A 20,712-nucleotide genomic window follows, 5' to 3' on the forward strand; every position below is an offset into this window, starting at 1 on the left:
GTATTTCTTTTGTAGAGACAGGGTTTCACCATGTTGCCTGGGGTGGTCTGGAACTCCTGAGCTCAAGTGATCTACTCACCTTGGCCTCTGAAAGTGCGGGGATTATAGACATTGGCCACCATGCCTGGCCCTGGAATATATTTTCTTAAACACTGGCTCTTGCCTAAAATATCAGAAGGAAAGGGGAAAATGTAAATACGTATAATTGAATTGTTCCTTTGTGCCTTTTGACTCTTAGTCTATAAGGTAGTTTTTTGGGGGAAATTATTCTTGTCCAAGAGTTTCCTTAAGAGCACAGGGTGTTATAATTTCTTATACAATGGTTTTCAAACCTTTTAGCATTGAAAAACCTTGAGTGAAACAATATATAAACATGAAAGCCGTAGTGAGAAAATCATTATCTCATGTATTTGAGTTTATAGTTTGTGTGAAATGATTATGAGGATACCATGCTTTCACTTATCTCTAGACCACTTGCTTTGGAGATATCCTAGAACTACTACTATAACCAATCTCAGAGCTATGTGATGACTGCTCTGTGCAGTCTTCACACATTAATCACTGGTTTAGAAATTAACTTTTAATTGATGTGATAGCAAAGACAAGACTGAATTTCAGACATTTAAATGTTAGAATGGAGGGGATCTTTCTAATCACCTTGTTCATGCCCTTGTTTTATGAGAGAGAAAGCTGAGTTTAGAGGAATGCACATTCGCATGGCCTGGTAGGTAGAACTGGAAATAGAACTTGCGTTTCTTCACTTTCAGCTTTTACTCTTTGGGCTGGCTACCTTTGGAGGATGACTCTCAGGTCCAAATTGCGAGGCCAGACAGGAATGCTGGATAGAGCTTAGCAATGGTAAGGATGTTGTTTTTTCTCTTTAATTACTTACTGTTCAACTGGAATTACCCAGGGAACAAGAGTTTTCAAAGAAGAAGCCACATGTAACCAGACCAGCAGAAGAGTTGCTTGGAGATCTGACTTGCTCTTTTTTCCTACTCATATCACCATTAATTCTTCCCTTTACTCTTAGTCTTTCTTCCAGATGCTAATTCCTTCAGGTCATCGTATTAATGCCAAGAATGCAAGTAACTGTTAAAAGTCGAGTTAAGATGTGGTCATTGGGCCTGAGAGATGCTAATTGCCTGCCTCCTTCAGTACTGCCTTTCCCAGGTTCTGGTTACAACGGGGTGCGATTCAAAATGATGTGTACAACTTCTGGGCCTTGTCCTGCCCACCCTGTCCCTCTTCTCTCAGACTGGAACTTGAATGTGGTATTAGTGAGCCTATTGCCACCATTAGAAAAGTGTAATACTTGGGGAATGGCAGAACAAGACAGAGGAACCTGGTGGCCTTGGGAAAGACAGAGCCCACCCTCTCCAAACTGCCCATTATAATAACTTGATGTTATCTGAGCTGCTCATGTTTAGCCCTCTTTGTTACAGAACTTTAGCCTCTACTCCAACTAATATATAAAACAGTAGAGGCCCTTCAAAGTCCAGAAAATGCTAAATATTAACCTTCATGTGATAGTATTTGTGATTCAGAGCTTCCACTTGTCCATTCTTTAGTGCAGGAATTTTTAAGTGTACTCACAGATCTGGTGTCTGTAGTTGTATGTCCGTCTTAGAACCTCTGTAAACAGAAATGTCAAGACTTGCCCCAGCTTCAACACATGATAGACATGGCTTGAGATCTTAGGAGCCTCGGCGCATTCCTTCTTACTCACCATCTAGTCTTCCCTGCTCATTCTCTTTAAAGCTACCTTCAAGCTTTGATTGCTAGAACTTGACTTTCATAGTGACTGAAGTGGTTTAGGGGAAAGGCTGTTTCAAATCTTGATAAACTGAAGTGTTCTGCTCTAACTCAGGTTTCTGTCTTTACTGTATTACTAATTTAAGTCCCTTACTAGGACAGACTCATTTAAGCGCAACAAGTTATATTTCATTTAAGAGAGCACAGAAAACCAAATAAAGGGACCAGATGCTTTCATTGCCTTGGGATGTTTGCCTTAAGATAATTGATTCTAAAGGATTCTAACTAGTGGTCTTAGTTATGAGATTGCTAAAACCTTTCTGTACCTCGTTCTTCTATTTTTTTCTTTTGTTTTGTTTCTTGAGACAGGGTCTCACTCTGTTGCCCAGACTGGAATGCAGTGGCATGATCTCAGCTCACTGCGATTTCTGCCTCCTGGCCTCAAGCTATCCTCCCACCTCAGCCTCCTGAGTAGCTGGGACTACAGGCATGCACCACCACGCGTGGCTAATTTATACCTCATTCTTAACATATCTTTTCCTGTTAGATATGTGGAAATTTCAGACTAGAGTAATCCCCACTCCTCCTTACTTTTTATTTATCGTCCGACTTCCAGAGAAAGTCATTGCTAACATTTTGGTTCATTTCTTTTTTCTGTAAATGTTTTGGTCCATGTATGATTCTGTATTTTTATTTAACATAAGCATTTTTCTTATAAATACTTTAGTGGCTACATAATGCATTGAATGTACTATTATTTGTGGAACCATTGCACTCTTACTGCTCATGAGCATTGAGGGGAGTTGGAAAGGATGTGAACTTTATAATATTAGTCTTGGATTTGAATCTGGCTCTAACTCATACTAGAAATACGACAGAAGGCAAGGTCCGTTAAGCTTTGACTTCTTTATGAAAACGGTGAAGATAATTCACATCATTCAGGATCATGTTCAGTATTCAGCAAAATATCTAGTAGATGCGGGGGGCACGTGTACTGTATAGTTACATTTTTTGTGTTAACACAGAATACTGCAGTGAACATCTTCTGTCTTTTGAAATTTCTTAAACTAGATTCCTAGAAATTGGATTATTGAATTAAAGAGTCTGAATGTTATGAACATTTTTCAGAGTCATCAGATTGCTTTCTGAAAGGGTTGAGCTGGTTGACGTTAACACTAACAATATAGGAAGAAGGCTGTACAATTTATTTTACAAACTGAAATAAGCTTGTTGCGCTCAGAGTTTACTTTCCTGATGTCTCTTCATATGGTATGTGAATTAGTGTGGTGAGTAGAGGTAGTCTCACATCTTACATGCAACTTCTTGCCTCCCATGGGCTCCCACTCCTGGTCCCACCATCATCAGATAAACAGGGACCTAGACTAGACTTGTTTTAAATAAGGTTGCAGGCTTTTTTTTTTTTTTTTCATTTCCTAATTTTGTCTTTAAAGGTAGAAGTGCATGTGGCAATGACTGCGAACCGCCCAGATTAAAAAAAAAAAAAAAAAAAAAATCTGGTTCCTGGCCAATTCCAAATGGGCAAAGCTATTTAATCACATTCCTCTCCTTGTTCTGACTTAAAAGGGAACTACACACTTTATTTCAATTTGAATGAGATGTGTAAAATATCAAGAAAGTATAGATAAATATAAAATGAGATCCCTGGTAGGTAATTTTATCATTTCTCTATAGATGTTGACAGTTTCTAAAGTACTACCAGGAATTTTTTCTAAGTGACCTTATTTGGGAGGAAAAAGGAATATGTGTCAGAAGGGAAAAAATGTAGTGGAACAGGAAGGAAAGGGAGGGATGCTATTTTGCTACTCCAAAGTAATTGATAGAGGATTCCTTTGGAGGGAGGAGTGGAGGGGGAATTTTTGCAGTTGTTTTCCATTCTACTGCTTTAAATCATTACCTTTCATTTAAACTCATTTAAATGTCTACTGTTTTCTGATAGATTCCACTCTTTCTGGTCAAAAGTATTGAGGGAAATTTGAAAGACAAGTCATCAGGTAGGCCTGGATTTGATCCCAACAATAGTTACTGACTTCTAGAGCTAAATCGCATGCAGAGATCATTAGGTATAAGATGGGAACCAGGAATCTGCATTTTAACACATTCCTCAAATAATTGTGCTCATGCAGATGGACCTTGAACCACAATTCAAGACACACTGTTATAGAGAAATGACTCTTAGAGCTTTTATTCTCACTGCAATCTTTTACTTGAGGATTTGGATAAGATCGAAAATGACATCTGAAAGACAGAGGCTTGCTGTGTTAGAATCATGTCTCCTAGTCCACTGCCTTTGGACCCAAGATGTCCACCTCGAGTTCTGCTTCCTTAGCTTAGTGGTTCTCAACCCCAGCTGCACATTAAGGTCACCTAGGGTACTGTCAGAGAAAATACCGGTGTCTGCACTTCACCTCCAGAAATTCTGACTTAATTGTTCTGGAGTGGGGCCTGCATGGCCTCAGTGATGTTAATGTGCTTCCAGGCTTGGGAGCAGCTGCCTTAAACTGAGTCTGACTCTAGATGTTTCTTGGTCCTGTTGCAAATCCTTGTGTCCTCTGCACCCGCCCAAGCTAATGTGTCTTAAGGTCACATATAGTTAGACTCAAGCTGGAGCCCTTGCTGAAATATTATGGAGTGAGGATTATTGTAGAGAAATGATAGAAATTGTAACGTATGTCATTTTTCAACAAACTGGTAAGATTACTCACCACCTGTAGCCTACTCAGAGGCTACTCACCTGTAGCCAAGTGAGTTTAATTCCCTTCAAAATAGTCGCTTTGGGGATTGAGGCAAGTCTTTTAAGGATGTTTCAATTTTCAAAATCCATTTGGTCTTTTCTCTCTTTTGTTTTAGACGTTGCTACTTTGTTTTATTTAAAGCATTGCCATTGCTTTAGACAGGACCAGTTTATACTCTAAAAATCACTGGTTTAACCTAGTATTTTACCTCACATCTTGTTCTCCAGCTGGGTAACTCATTCTGTTCACCAGAAAAGACTCTGGTTGGTTGCTAGTTTTGTGTTTCCTTGAATTGAATCCCATTCTAAGGATAAATATTTGCTGCTGCCAAAGTAGGACTTTGAAGAGGCAGCCAGAGGATGTTTCTCTGCAGGGCAATAATTGGGTGTGAAGGGCTTCCAGTTTTTTGTGGTGGATTAGAGTCTCGGGGAAGACACTCGGAGATAGAAAATCCTGATCAGAACAGGGGGTTGGAGTCAAGAGAGAGAGGCCAGTAGGGACAGGGTCAGTTGAATGTTGGAGCAATGATGTTTGATAATGAATTTCCATTTTCCTTCTCTACATCGTGATTCTCTTAATACCTTCAGATGTTTGCTACCGAGGTCAGCAAGCAGGTCTGTCAGTATGACTTGGGTATGAAAAGGAAAGCTCTTTCTGTGTTTAGACAAAGTAATGCTAGGAACAGAGTGTGGGAACTGGTTAGGATCCTGTTCTGTGGGAAATTGGTCCCTAATGGTAAAGGGACCAGCAACTTCTCTGGAGTAGTAGTCTAAAGCTCGGAAGAGTGACAATCAGGCTTCCTGGCAATCAGGCTTTGTAAGCATTCTTAAGAATCCTTAGATGTGTTGGGGAGAGAACTGGCTAACTTACAGACACACAGGCTGATAGCTTGAGGTATTTTGTTTGGCTCTTAAAGGCTAGCAATTTGGAGACATTGGCTTATACCCATATAATGAAATTCTGTTCACTTAAAATATTAATGTTAATTCTATTGGTTGTAATAAAGTCTACCATATACTTCTGTCCATAAATTATTAATCATTTTCCCACAGTTGTTGGCTTACAACCCAGCACCAAGAGAATACTTCCTTACAAAAGAACGCAAATGCTTGGGGCCCTCAACGCCAGCCTTCATGGGGTGGTGATTCATTATTTCCCAGTTGAGTGCACCAGGTGGCGCCGGTGTCACAGGAATACCCACAAAGAACACGGTGCTGGTGTATTTTTACCACTTGGGGTCACTTAAGGATTACCCGACTTCCTTTTTTTTTCATCTGAGCAAATCACAAATTCAAAGGAATTATTTCCCATTACATTTGACAGAGGCTGTGGTCTTTTCTTTCTGGATCCCGAAGGCCAAGAAATGAGCATGAGGGTTTTGTTTTTCTGTGAGTTGGCCCCATGCAGTTTGTGCTGCAGTGTGTTCTCCTGTCACAAAGCACTTGCACATCCACCACACCAGCTTGCTCCTGGGCTCAACACTGGGGACTTCTCTGTACAAAGAACTTCCACACTTGTCAAAATTGCCTTTATGCTAATTACTGTGCTCATTAACATCTCCAGAACTTGGAATGCTTTTTCTCAGTCATTTCCTTTGATTCTGCCTGTCTCTGAAAGCCCAGATTGAATGAAATCAGGTGGAGTATCATGTCAACAAATCACTGCTGCCTGCTAGTCTTTCTGCCACTTACACAGTGGATCAGGCATTATGGCATTGCCCTTCAAGAGCATGTTGGAGATTTGTGGAATGGTCTTCAACTGACTTTGCCTGCTTGGGGGTGGGTTTGGGTGGGAGGTGAGGGCAGGATGTGTGGGCTTAGACCAAATAATGAACCTCATCACTTCAAGTAGTAGCTCATGGCTGCTTATTTGAAAAGCATAAGTGATGATTGGACATCCCAAGTGATAGTCTTACACAATCTCCCCGCTAGCCAAACAGGGAGATTTGGGATTTTGGATTAAGAGATACTAAGTAGAAAAACAGCCAGACGTGATCTGTCCTTCTGCCTTCTGCTTTTCTCCAAAAAATAGCTTCTTGGGTGGGAGCAGGAGAAGACTTGAGTCACTGTTCAAGAGCAGCCTCTTCTGGTATAATTTATCCCTATGACAGGAGCCCATTTGGCCTCTACCATTTAAGATTTGTTATTAATCCATGTCAACCCCCATTCAAGAGCCTGTGATGGGCCTTGACTGTGTTTAAATCCAGACTAATCTGGGCACTTAGGGCCCTCTAAAATCTAGTCCCAGCCTTCCTGTTCCTATTTCCCATATTCCTCAGTTCATATCAAATCTGGACTCCTTACTCCCCTCCATATATAACAATGGATAAAATTTATTACCCTTTGCTATATCAGGTACTGTTCTAAGTGTTTACCCATCCTAACTCAATCCTCACACCAACCCCAGAAGACAAATTTTATTGGTGTTCCCATTTTCATAGATAAGGAAACTGATGCACCAAGAAATTAGTGATTTGCTGAAGATCACGTGACTAGGAAGCAGTGGAGCCTGAATTAGAATCCCGGCACTTGTCCACTACTCCCTGCTCAGTCCTGCTGCTGCTGCTCAGAGACCTCCCTGCCTTCTCCTGCCTGTCGAAATTTCACCCATCCTTAGGGACCTGAGTCATTGCCACCTCCCTTGTGGGGGCATGAGAACATCATGCTTTTGAGTACCAGCCACAAGCCAGATATTTTGTATTTTGTTTCATGTAAGAGCCAATGCTATCATTTTTTGCAGACAAGGAATCCAAGGCCCAGAGTAGTTAAGTCTAAGAACCCCAGGTTGAGGGTTTTTGTTTTGTTTTGTTTTGTTTTGTTTTTGAGATAGAGTTTTGCTCTTGTTGCCCAGGCTAAAGTACAATGGCATGATCTTGGCTCACTGCAACCTCTGCCTCCCGGGTTCAAACTGTTCTCCTGCCTCAGCCTCCTGAGTAGCTGGGATTACAGTCATGTGCCACCATGCCCAGCTAATTTTTTGTATTTTTAGTAGAGATGGGGTTTCACTATGTTGGCCAGGCTGGTCTCGAATTCCTGACCTCAGGTGATCCATCCTCCTCGGCTTCCCAAAGTATTGGGATTACAGGTGTGAGCTACCATGCCTGGCCCTAGGTTGAGTTTTTTAGGCCCCAGAGCCTGTGTGTTTCTGCTCTGTTGCTCTCTCTCTAGGAAAGCCTTCTAGTACATCAGCCTTTGTCTCGTCAGTATACTTTATAATGCAGCTTTTAATTTTTTTCATTTTCTTTTCTTTTTTTCTTTTTTTTTTTTTTGAGATGGCATCTCACTCTGTTGCTCAGACTGGAGTGCAGTGGTGAGATCATGGCTCATTGCAGCCTGGACTTCCTGGGCTCAAGTGACCCTCCCACCACAGCCTCCCAAGTAGCTAGGACTACAGGTGCATGCCACCGCACCCAGACTAATTTTTTAAATTTTTGGTAGAGACAGGGTCTCTCTATGTTGCCCAAGCTGGTCTCAAACTCCTGGGGGCTCAAGCGATTCTCCTGCCTTGGCCTCTCAAAGTGTTGGGATTACAGGTGTGAGCCGCTGTGCCCAGCCTGCAGCTCTTAATTTTTAAAAACCACTGTATGACTTTTTTCCCCCTCTGTGTTTCCAGGTGGGTTAAATTCTGCTTTGGTGAAGGGTTTCTGGGTGGGCTTATTTTTCTCTCCCTACAGTGTGCACAGTGGGTGTACAACAAATATTATGATTAGCTTTTCATAAAATGGAGAGGGTCTATCAACCTAACCTGGAAGAAATGAAAGTTCCTATGTGGATGCTGAGACCCAAAACAGAAAAACACCTAGTGACTTTTAACCCTGAGCAGGAATCACTATTCCATGGTTCTATCCAGGACAGGATGGAAGACCAGGATGACTTTCAATGGGAAAATACAGGTTTTGGCTTCTTCAAGAAAACCTTGACCAAAGCCTGAGCCTGATTTTGAGCATATGGGCCCAAAGCTCCAGTTTGCTATGACTGAGTATTCAGTGTTATGGTGGACCGACACTTGCACAGAAATATGTGAATTCATCATGGTTATTTTTGCAGCATTGGAATTGGCAAACTTCCAAGTCAAGAACTTTCTGCCTTTGCAGCTCTTGGTTATTTGAGGCTGGATGACTCACTTTGTGTAACATCCTCTTGTTTTCCTCCTTTTCCTCCCCGGGGCCCCCTCCCACCTGAGGAGATCGGCAGGGGCAGGGAGGGTTGTGGAACTCAAGCCACTGTTGGCGGCTTCTTTTCAGTTAACATTTTTCGGGGAAGCCATCTTTACCCCCCTCTTGCTCCTATCAGGCAGGTCACTTCCCTCTTCTGTATCCTCAGAACCTTTTGTTCCTTCCTTTGTTAGAGTGTTTATCTTCCGATATTTTATTTAACTGCTTCAATAATAAATAACAAATACATAATAAAATTTCCCTCAGTGTCTCTTTCTGGATAGACTAGGGTGTTTAGGATAGGTCTGGTTTCAGTATCCTCAGTACCTGGGGCAGATCTGGATGAGAAAAGGTGATTTGGTAAATGTTTGTTGAGTTGGAAGGAAGTTTAGATGAGTGGACAGGTAAACTACCACAAGAAACTTTTGTGAAGGGATTTTAGACACCAGCCAGCATAATTAGGGTGAGAAGTTTTGATGTGTTAGCTAGTTAATTTTTCTTTTTTGGGCAGGAGATCTGCACATGCTGAAAATTAGGCCACAGAAGTAGACAGGTTCTAAGCCTTGTCTTTCTCTTTAAGCAGCGTTTGTGTTTTTCAGGCTGAAGTGATGCTGGCTTAAGCCAGGACAACCTGGTTACTTTAGAAAGAAATCTCCTCACCACCACTGTCCTGCAGTCTCGTCAATTCATTCTGAGACACAGTAGCAACACCCACAGGTGGAAGGCTGTGCCTCGGGGCTTTGCGCTCTTCATCTCCTCTGCAAGTCAGGAATATTTATTTTACTGGATGGAAACAGATTCAAAGAGATGAGGTAACAATTGAATAGTAATACTTGGAGACTTCAATACACTGCTTTCAATAATGGATAGAACAACCAGATGGAAGATCAGTAAGAAAAGAGAAGACGTGACCAAGTCTATGGACTGACTAGACCTAACAGACATCTATAGAACACACCACCCAAGAGCGGCAGAACACACATCCTTCCCAAGTGTACATGGAACATTCTCCAGATAGACCCTATGTGTAGAAGTCAATAACAGAAAGAACTTTGGGAAATTTACAAATATGTGAAAACTAACAGCATACTACTAAACAACCAGTGAGTCAAAGAAGAAATCACAAGGGAAATTAGGAAATACTTTGAGATAAATGAAAAGGGAAACACAACATAGGAAATCTTATGGGAAGTAGGTAAAGCAGTGCTTAGAGGGAAATGTATAGCTATGAATGACTATATTACAAAGGAAGAGAGATCCCAAATCAATAACCTAACCTTCCGCCTTAAAGCACTGGGGGAAAGAAAAAAGAACAAACTAAACCCAAAGCAAGCAGAAGGAAGGAAATAATAAAGATTAGAGCAAACATTAATGCAATAGAGAATAGAGAAACAGTTGAGAAAATCAACAGAACCAAAGGTTGGTATGTTGAGAAGATCAACAAAGCTGACAAACCTTTAGCTAGAAAGAGGTGAGGTGATTTTCCCAAGGTGACTCCAATAGCAAATGGCAGAGCCAAGATTCCAAAGTAGGACTGTCTGATGTCAAATCTGGGGTTTGTAGCTTTGTCTCCCACCTGGACTAGGAGTGTCTCGAGGATCAGGAGCTTGTCTTACTCATCTGTACATCCCCAGTGCTTTGCTCTGTGCCTGGCACACGTAGGGGCTCAGGAAATATTTGCTGAAGTAAAATGAAAAGTAAACCTCCTCCCCACCCTTAGCAACCATCTGTGTGAGATGATAAATTATGCTTCCAATGCAGATCGAGCTGAATTGCACTATTTCTGATGAGAAAAGCTGAAAACAGCAAACTGCTTGTCCTTAAAAATAAACCCTTCAGCTTCAGAGATTTGGCCCAGAAATGAACCGTGTTATAGCTCAAGCCCTGAGATTGAGTTTATTACCCTGGAGCCAGGGGTGATGGAGTTTGTGACTGGAGAGAGAAACTCGATCACCGTGACCTGGCCCCTGGATGCACAGTGCAGGCTGGTCTGCCCTTGTTCCCCGTCCTGGGCCCCGGAGGCTGAACACCACTCACGGGAGGGTAAGTGGTGTTTCATATCATAACCACTCACCTCTGACTCCGCTCAGAGGGACAGCTGATCCCACAGAGCGCAAGACACTGAATCTTGTCCACAGACCGATAGAACAAGGGTTCAGCGATGGCTTCCCAGCTGAGTCAGACCAAGCCAGACCACATGGAGCCTAGCTTCCTGATATTTCGTAAGGGGTGAAATGTAAAGAATGTTGACTTTCATTAACCCAAGTATGTGTCGATATGTCCTGAAAGGCTGGGAGGAGAAGGTGATCCCAGGTAGATTCTAGAGCAGGATGCTACCACATGTTCAGGCTGGAGTGACATGGTCAGCTGTCCTGGGGGGCAGGGGAGGACACAGACCCTTCACCAAATGCCATCTCTTCTTGACCTCACAATGGCTCTGTGAGGAAGGCAGGGTGCAGGCTGCTTGCCCATTTTTCAGAAGGACAAGATGAGGCCCTTAAAAGTTGCCCTACTCACAGCTGGTAGAAAAATGAATCCAGTTTTTTGGACTCCAGCATCTTTCTGCCCCCTCCCCATCCGCCTCCCACCTCTTTGGAGGCTTACGGGGCTTTGTATACGTTTCCCACAAAAAACATGCACTGCTAGGTGGGACGCGGATGCTGTTCACATTCGTGTGTGGTTTTCCCTGGCTTATATGCAACAGCTTCTTTTTCTCTTTTCTTAATTTAAAGGTGACTCTTCTGGAAGCCCCCAAAGTGGAATTGACCCTAAATTGAAAAGAAGATCTTTCTAGGGCAAGAGCTTTGTTCTTGTGAATTTTCTGCCTCACCAACCATGGGGAATGTGAGCTGGGGGGGAAAAGTCTGTTAAAGCTGGTCATTCATTTCAGGGGGCCGAGGAGCTGTTCTGAAGGAGCAAAGTCTCCTCATGCTCTTGGCCTTTTGATCTACTCAGGTTCTGTGGCAGGAAGACAGGGAGGGATCCCTGATCACCCACAGCCCTCCCTGCTGCTGTGGAGGCAGCATGATGATGCGGGGTGGAGCTGGGATTAAAAATAAAAAAAAAATAAGCTTGAATTCTACTTTAACATGAACAACCTCTAATATCATAAAATGAGTAAAATAATATTTTTTCCCATAGAAAGTGATGAACTGCCACATGTACTTTAACCAGTTGTAAAATGTCTTCTTCCCTGTATATGTGTCTCTAGCTGTATGCTGCCACAATATCTGGCACACATGCACTGTTCCAAATGTTGGGTTTAAAAATTTCATTTTATGATTAGAATAAAATAGAGAAATATTATCAGTGAATATTAATATAGCATTTAGTGACACAGCAGTTAGGATTAAGTTCAATTACGTACAGCAGTGCACTCAAAATATGGTGGCTCAAATACAAAGAATTTATTTTCTTCTTGATATATAAAAGGTGTATTTGGGAGTTTTCAGATAGGGTATAAACAAAAAGAAAAAGAAGGTGTAGAGGCAGGCAGTCTGGAGCTGGGAGCTAGTAACGTCAGCCCTTCATCATCAGAGATCCCAGCTCCTGGCTTTCCACTTTTCCATGCTTAGCTCATGAGGTCCATCCTCAGAGATGCCGCATGATCTCGCTTGCTGCTGGAGCACAAGCCATCACATCTGCATTAAGGACAGCAGAAAAGAGGAAAAAAGAGAAAGCCAAAAAGGAGCTCCCTTTCTGGTTGTCTTCCTTTTAAAAAGTCTTCCCAGAAGTCTGATGCAACAGCTTCTACATACAGCTCATTAGCCAGAACTTGGGGCCACATCTCCTCAAGAGAGGCTAGAATATGTAGGGGGTTTTGTTTTGTTTTTTTAAGTCTGGGAAGATTGGGGTTCTGTGTCTAAGCCAGAATGGAAAGTCGGATGTTGAGGAGGCAACTAAAGGTCTCTGCAGCATACACATTACGTAAATATGTGATGATGCGTTCATGTGAGTCTCATGTCCAGGCATGTGCGTTTTTCTCACCAAATTTATTCATTCATTAGTCATTTACTCTTCATGGAATCTGCTTGCAAAGCACTGGACTGGGTGCCATGCACACATAAATGAAGAAATGAACACCAGGCCCCTTTCTCTCTAGTGCATGGGAGCAGATGGGAGAGAAGGTGCAAGTAAGAGTCACAAGTGCAGTGACAGAATGAACACAGAGGACCCAGAGCTCCTGGCCCAGCCTGGGGGTTCAGGGAAGGCTTCTAGGTAGAGGTGACAATGGTGAACCTTGAACGATGAGTAGGAGTTAGTATCTAGAGATAGGAATGCTGGCATAATTAAGCAGGTGTGTGTCAACTAATCCGCTTGCTAGCATGCACCATGACAAAAAAAAAATTCTCAGACAGACCCTCTGAGCAATTTCTGCTTCACTAAGTTGGTGTGAAGAGTAAATGAGAGACTTTGATTTGCATCAATCTAGGGACCTTCTGATTACAAATGACAGAAACTTCAACTCTGTCTTAGGCAAAAAAGGGAATGTATTTGCTCACATAGTGGAGAAGCCCAGACTCAGGCCTCAGATGGCATTTAATCCAGGGTGTCACATGGTGACAATGTAGCTTGGTTTCGCTGCCTTCTGGATTCCCTAGTCCACTGCTCTCTGTGTTGGCTTCATTCTAAGTCTCAGGCTCAGAACTTTTGAGTCCAGCAAAAACTGAGAGCTGCTCTCGTAGAAGACCCAGGATATACTATGACAGTTTGAAGAGTTGGATCATATGCCCAGTCATGATCAATCACTCTGGCTGGGGAAATTTGGTGTGCAACTGGCCAGACCTAGGTCAGATGCTCATTCCGTCTGTAGAGCTGGGAGCCCCACTGGAAACTAAAAGAATGAGGCTGGAAGATGGTCCCTGAAAGGGATTTGGAGAGCTGTGGTTAGAGGAAAGGGGTGTGGAGACTGGGTGGCCAAACAACACATATCCACTGCTACTAGATATTGGTCGGTATGGAAGGTGTTGGTGTGGACATTTACAGATGAAGATGATAAGGTTCAAAGAGGTTAGATAACCAGCATCCACAGCACTGAGTGGCAAGTGATGACTGGATCCCTGGTTTCTTTGGCTGCAAATCTTATGCTCTTGCTACCCACTGCTACCTCCCAGCATCACACTGTCGGATTCCATGCAGTCCCATGACTTGGTGGTAGGGGCTGACCTGCCTGGATTCAACTGAGTTATTTGCCAGGGCAGCCATGGTCAGCCAACTCCTGGCGTGAAATAGACACTTGAGGGCCAGGTGTGGTGGTTCATGCCTATAATCCTAGCACTTTGGGAGGCCAAGGAAGGCGGACAATCAGCCTGGGCAACATGGCAAAACCCACCTCTACAAAGAATTAGCTGGGGGTGTGAGTGTGGTTGCCCACGCCTGTAGTCCCAGCAGGGCTGAGGTGGGAGAATCACCTGAGCCTGGGAAGTCAAGGCTGAAGTGAGCTGTGATCATGCCACTGCCCCTCAGCCTGGGTGATGGAGTGAGACCCTGTCTCAAAAGAGAAAAAGGAAAAAAAGACACTTGATACATCATTTCGGAATGAATAAATGACTCTGTCCTCAGTCTGTGCTGGAAACCGTAGTACAGAGTGTGGGGCTGAAAATCACGAACTTGTTTGAATTCCATAACGTCACAAGAGAAACAGGAAAAGTGAAATTTGCCCTTCTTTTCAAGAACAATGGCCATTGCTTGACATTCTTTGAACTGTCAGCAATGCCACTTCACCTCCTTTCTGGGGTGCATTTTGCATGTGCTGCTCAGCAGGGCCACGGTGGCTGCCGATGAGGAGTTGTCGACAAGGGGACTAGCACAACTGGAAACTCCTTTGCATATTTCCATGTCCTGGGCTCTGGCCTTCATGTGGTTGCCACTGGACTTTATAAGACAGCATGAGACAAGCGGCCCTCCCATGCTCACACAGCTGCTAGAGTCCCAGCTCAAATGTGGCATTCGAGACTCTGATCTGGCCCCCGCTCAACTGTCAACTGCCATTCACTAGGTCATTCCGATTTTTTTTTTTTTTTTTTTTTTTTTTTTTGAGACGGAGTTTCGCTCTGTCACTCAGGCTGGAGTGTAGTGGCATGATCTCCGCTCACTACAAGCTCCACCTCCCGGGTTCACGCCATTCTCCTGCCTCAGCCTCCCGAGTAGCTGGGTCTGCAGGCACCCACCACCACGCCTGGCTAAGTTTTTTTTTTTTTTGTATTTTAAGTAGAGACAGGGTTTCACCATGTTGGCCAGGATGGTCTCGATCTCTTGACCTCGGGAACTGCCTGCCTCGGCCTCCCAGAAGTGCTGGGATTACAGCCGTGAGCCACCACACCCGGCACCGCCCCCTTTTTTTTTCCGGGGACAGAGTCTCACTGTGTCATCTAGGTTGGAGTGCAATAGGGTGATCTCAGCTCACTGCAACCTCTGCCTCCCATATTCAAGAGGTTCTCCTGCCTCAGCCTCCCAAGTAGCTGGGATTACAGGTGCACGCCACCATGCCTGGCTAATTTTTGTATTTTTAGTAGAGACAGGGTTTCACCATATTGGTCAGACTGGTCTTGAACTCCTGACCTCGTGATTCATCTNTTTTGAGACGGAGTTTCGCTCTGTCACTCAGGCTGGAGTGTAGTGGCATGATCTCCGCTCACTACAAGCTCCACCTCCCGGGTTCACGCCATTCTCCTGCCTCAGCCTCCCGAGTAGCTGGGTCTGCAGGCACCCACCACCACGCCTGGCTAAGTTTTTTTTTTTTTTGTATTTTAGTAGAGACAGGGTTTCACTGTGTTAGCCAGGATGGTCTTGATCTCCTGACCTTGTGATCCACCCACTTCAGCCTCCCAAAGTGCTGAGATTACAGGCGTGAGCCACTGCACACCCGGTCATCTTTTTTTTTTTTTTTTTGAGACAGAGTCTTACTGTGTCACCCAGGCTGGAGTGCAGTGGCGCCATCTCGGCTCACTGCAACCTCTGCCTCCCGGGTTCAAGCGATTCTCCTGCCTCAGCCTCCTGAATAGCTGGGACTACAGGTCCGTGCCACCACTCCAGGGTAACATTTGTATTTTTAGTAGAGAAGGGGTTTCACCATATTGGCCAGGCTGGTCTTGAACTCCTGAGCCCAAGTGATCTGCTTGCCTTGGCCTCCCAAAGTACTGGGATTACAGGTGTGAGCCACTGTGCCCCACCAGTAAATATTTTTTAAAACTCTAGTGTGTATTCAGCAATTCCATTTCTGGATCTCTAACCAAATGAATTGAAAGCAGAGACTCAAACAGATACATGTCCACTGATGTTCACGCCTTTATTCACAATAGCCAAAATATGGAAACAACCCAAATGTCCATTAATGGGTGAATGGATAAACAAAATGTGGTATATTTATACAGTGGAATAATATTCAGCCTCAAACAGGAATTAAATTCTGATGCAGGCTACAACACAGGCGAACCTTGAGGACATTGTGCTATGTGAAGTAAGACAGACACAAAAGGACACATATTGCAGATTCTGATTACAGGAGGTACTGTGGTCAAACTTAAAATAGAAGTTTTGATGCTTAATGAGTACAGAATTTCTGCATGGGAAGACAAAAATGTTCTGGAGATGGACATTGGTGATGCTTGCGCAACACTGTGAATGTATTTAATGCCACGGAATTGTACTTAAAAATGGCTACGATGGTTTTGTTTTATTTTATTTTATTTTGTTTTATATTTATTTATTTATTTATTTTGAGATGGAGTCTCACTCTGTCACCCAGGCTGGAGTGCAGTGATGTGATCTCGGCTCACTGCAACCTCTCCCTCCCAGGTTCAGGTGATTCTCCTGCCTCTGTCTCCTGAGTAGCTGGGACTACAGGCGTGCGCCACGACACCCAGATAATTTTTTGTATCTTTAGTAGGGAAGGGGTTTCACCACGTTGGCCAAGCTGGTCTCGAACTCCTGACCTCAGGTGATCCACCTGCCTCAGCCTCCCAAAGTGCTGGGATTACAGGAGTGAGCCACCATGCCCGGCTGACTACAATGGTTTTTAAAAAGAAGTTCTAAGAATGAAATGAAAGTTTAAAACAAACCAAAAAACAAAGAACCATTGTGATGAAAATGTTCCAGTACTGATGGTGGTGACAGTGGCTCTGGGTCTCCATGGTGTCAAAGTCATTCCCAGCCGATCCTAGACATAGAGTCGCCTTCCCCGCAGCAGCAGCATCCAGCTTGTCCCGGATGGGCAGGGCTCGTCTTTCTTCACTTCCCACCAGCACTAGCCCTGGGACGGCTCTCAGGCTGAGGGTGCGATAGCTCCTGGGTGTCGTATGTGCCACCTAGTGGGCATTTTCAGGTCAGATACAGTATCTGTGAATTCACTAAAAACTGTTGAGCTGTACACTTGAAATGGTGAACTGTATGGTGTATAAATTGTATCTCATTAAAACTGTTGCTGAAAAACTCCTGTGTGCTAGGCCCCTTGCCAGGTGGTGGTTAGCTAGACCAGCAAGCACCCTGGCTTCCTCTGGGACTTGGAATTTTTAGGCAGTCCTTCTGACCTGAAAATACCCACTAGGTGGCAAATAGAACACCCAGGAGCAACTGCACGCTCGGTGCTGGGAGCCATCCTGGGGGCTAGTGCTGGTGGGAAGTGAAGAAAGACGAGCCCTGCGCCATCTGGGACAAGCTGCATGCTGCTGCGGGGAAGGTGACAGGGAAGGCAACTCCATCTCTGGGAACAGACAGGAATGACTTTGACGTCATGGAGACCTGGAACCATTGAAATGGGCTCTAATGTCAAATGCAGTGGTTCCCACCTGTAATCTCAGCACTTTAGGAGGCTGAGACGGAAGGATCGCTTGAGTTCAGGAGCTTGAGACCAGCATGAGCAACATGACAAGACTCTATCTCTACAAAAAATACAAAAATTATCCAGGCGTGGTGGTGTATGCCTGTGGTCCTGGCTACTTGGGAGGCTGAGGCAGGAGGATCACTTGAATCTGGGAGGCAGAGGTTGCAGTGAGCTGAGATCACGCCACTGCACTCTAGCCTGGGCAACAGAAAAGAAAGAAAGAGAGAAAGAGACAGAGAGAGAGAGAGGGAGGAAGGGAAAAGGAAAGGGAAAGGGAAAGGGAAGGAAGGAAGGAAGAAAAAGAAATGGGCTTTCGAGCCTAGAGAATGTAGAGAATGGAAAAGCTACCTTGACCAGTGCTTCACTTTCCCCACTGAACAAAATGATCTGAACACTGTTACCCACTTTTAAGGCATTTGTGTGTGTGTGTGTGTGTGTGTGTGTGTGTGTGTGTGTGTGTGTGTGTGTTTTATAATTTTGGTCAGTTCAAGGCCTGTGGCCAGTCAGACCACACATCATGTCCTCAGGTGCTAAACTCCCTGAAGTCAGCGCTAACAGAACACCAGTTCTTCCTTCAGAAGGGGACTCCAGTGTTGACAAGGCCAACCCGGTGCAGTCCATTCAGCTTCCCGCTGCTGCTTGCAGACACCTGTCTGTTTCTCCATCTGGGGAGAGACACCCTTCCCTGGCCCAGGAACTGAGCCACCTCCACAGACTCCACAGTGCTTCTGAGAGAGCCTGTGTCACCAGCTGCCCTGTAGGGACCTCCACAGGATGGTGTGGCCTGGCACAGAGGAGTGCTGGGGGAAGTTTCCCGGGCAGCATTGAACACACCAGGAAAGGTTTTTTTAGCCGGGCACGGTGGTGTGCACCTGTAGTCCCAGCTACCCGGGAGGCTGAGGTAGGAGGATCACTCAAACCCCAGTGGCAGAGGTTGCCGTGAGCTGAGATGGCACCATTGCGCTCCAGCCTGGGCAATAGAGCGAGACCCTGTCTCAAAAAAGGGGTTGGGGGCTTTTATAAAAGAAGTAGCTGAGGAGGAAGGAGGGTGGTGACAAGAGGGCAGGTGACCTTCTCTGGAATCCCACACCACACCCTGTGCCCTGCTCATCTTTGGAGTATGGGCTGTACCTCCTACTGTTTCCAGAAGCGCAGTACCCCAGGTTGTCTTCCGTGCTGTGCTCCCACTTCCCTGGCTCCCCAGCTTTTCCAAGCACCACTGTTTCTGTGGCCAGCACCAGGGTTTAGAAGCTGAGCAGCCCCCTGCTAGGCTCCAGCAGCCCCGGGGACCACCACAGGATGCCCTGGCAGAGCAGAAACAGGATACCCGGCCAGGGACCCCTGAGAGGAGACCAGGGCCAGGAAATGCTTCTTCCTGCTGCAGGGACAGCTCAGTGACCTGGAAAGGTGTGGGCCGGAATGCTCGTGTTTCCACAGTGACATCACCGCTGGTGGAAATCGAAGGATCAGCACCCTGGATTTACCCGACATGCACAGTCCATGTTGTCCCCAGGGAGACCCCGGCAGCCGATGTTTCCCTAATCTGGAGAGGCTCGTCTTGTATTGCTGCCGTGTATGGTTGCGCCACTGGCTGAGTTCACATAAACTTGGAATCTCACAGACCCAGAAGAAAAACGAGGACGTGAACCCTAGACGCCATGCAACACACCCTTTCCAGCCTCCAAGCAGTGCAGGCTCCTCCTGAGCGCACACTTCCAGGGATGAGAGGCTCACTTTGTGTGAGGCCACGATTCCACAGCTGGGCTGACTCTAACACCAGGGACTCCTGTCTTCCTCCACGGTGCCTCATTCCCCGCCCCCCAGATCAGATAAGTCTCTCAGTGCTCCATGAAGTCCTTCAGAAATATGTCCATCTGGGCTTCTCTTCTCCAGACCAAAAGGCCAGCACCCCTTCAACTCTGCCCCTTTAACATGACTTAAAGACTCTCATCCTCTTGGTCTCTATTCTTTGATTATATTCAAATGGATAAAAGGTGGAAGCCAGGACCGACCCAATGCTTTAAGTAGTAGTCAGTAGGGTCTGGCTGGTGTGGGATGGAGCAGGGTCCTCACCTTCCCACACTTGGACCTTCTCCTTCAATTAATGCAGCCTTCAGTGGCTTTAAGTATGGGCAGCTGCCAAGGCTTAACAGAAGCTCAGCTGTCCCACTTCCAAGTACCCACCTTCCCAGCTATTAGGCTATCCTGTTCTTGAACAAGAATTACCTTCTTCATCTGAAATCTGTGCTTACCCTGTGAAAGTTTACCTTGCTAGTTCCAGTGCATCAGGGTCTCTGTGGCTCTGATTCTGGCCTTCTTCTCAATGTTTTGTTTTCAGCTCATGAAGAACAGTGGTTCTCCTAACCCCTATCCCAGTTTCTGACCACCTGATGTTTAGGCAAACACCTCATCTTTCCTGGGAGATGCCGGCACTTGTGGGCCCTGAGCAGTGGCTGCAGAGCCATACCTGGCAGCTTCCCGCAGGTCACCGCAGCCTCTCTCTTTCCATCCTGCCCCTCGGAGCATGGTGTCACCTTCTTGTGCCCAGGTAGGAGGTGAATTCACCTCTCTCATGCTATTCTCTCTCTCTTCTTTATATTTTAGCTCTGTCTCTCCAGGCTCGGTTCCCCATTCACTTCTGTCCTCACCAAGCACTGTCCTTGTGCAGGCCACTCTGCTAGTCCTTGATGGCAGGCCTGGATCCCTGCTTCACTCTGTCATCTCCAAGGACTCGCCACATAGAAGGAGACACAGAGACATCAGCAACTCAGGGGAAAGCACAGAGAGCTGGACCGTCCCTCCTGGAAGGGCCAGGAGGGATGCTCCAGCCCTGTCTCACCTCTGTTGAGAGGGAGTTGAGGGCCAGCTCAGGTTTTGACACATGCCCGGCTGTGAACGAGTGGAACAGGGACTCAACTCAGGGCCGATGTGCTGTCTTGTGCTGTGTGCCCTGTCCCAGTGCCTGGCCAGGGAGGTGCAGGTGGGAGCAGGTTCCTCCTGCAGAGATGAGTGTCTTCTAATGTTCGCCAAAAGGGTAGAAGGGCCGCATTCTCTACTTTGCCAGAGGTGTTAATGCTTTTGCTTTTTCCCTTTTTTTTGAGATGAAGTCTCACTCTGTCACCCAGGCTGGAGTGCAGTAGCACGATCTCAGCTCACTGCAACCTCCACCTCCCAAGTTCAAGTGATTCACCTGCCTCAGCCTCCTCAGTAGCTGGGACGACAGGTGTGTG

General features: G+C 45.4%; 1 long non-coding RNA gene across 1 annotated transcript; it reads left to right on the forward strand.

Annotated features, from left to right (window-relative positions):
• Positions 1-88: 88 nt before the first annotated feature.
• LOC108529239 (uncharacterized) lies at positions 89-11,955 on the forward strand. The gene is made up of 3 exons (XR_001885448.1): positions 89-191; positions 768-858; positions 9,261-11,955. It is a non-coding gene; the product is annotated as an uncharacterized LOC108529239 (long non-coding RNA).
• The last annotated feature ends 8,757 nt before the right edge of the window (positions 11,956-20,712 follow it).

The sequence above is a fragment of the Rhinopithecus bieti genome, unplaced genomic scaffold (genome assembly GCF_001698545.2).
Source record: "Rhinopithecus bieti isolate Rb0 unplaced genomic scaffold, ASM169854v2 scaffold_4781, whole genome shotgun sequence".
Classification (NCBI taxonomy): domain Eukaryota; kingdom Metazoa; phylum Chordata; class Mammalia; order Primates; family Cercopithecidae; genus Rhinopithecus; species Rhinopithecus bieti.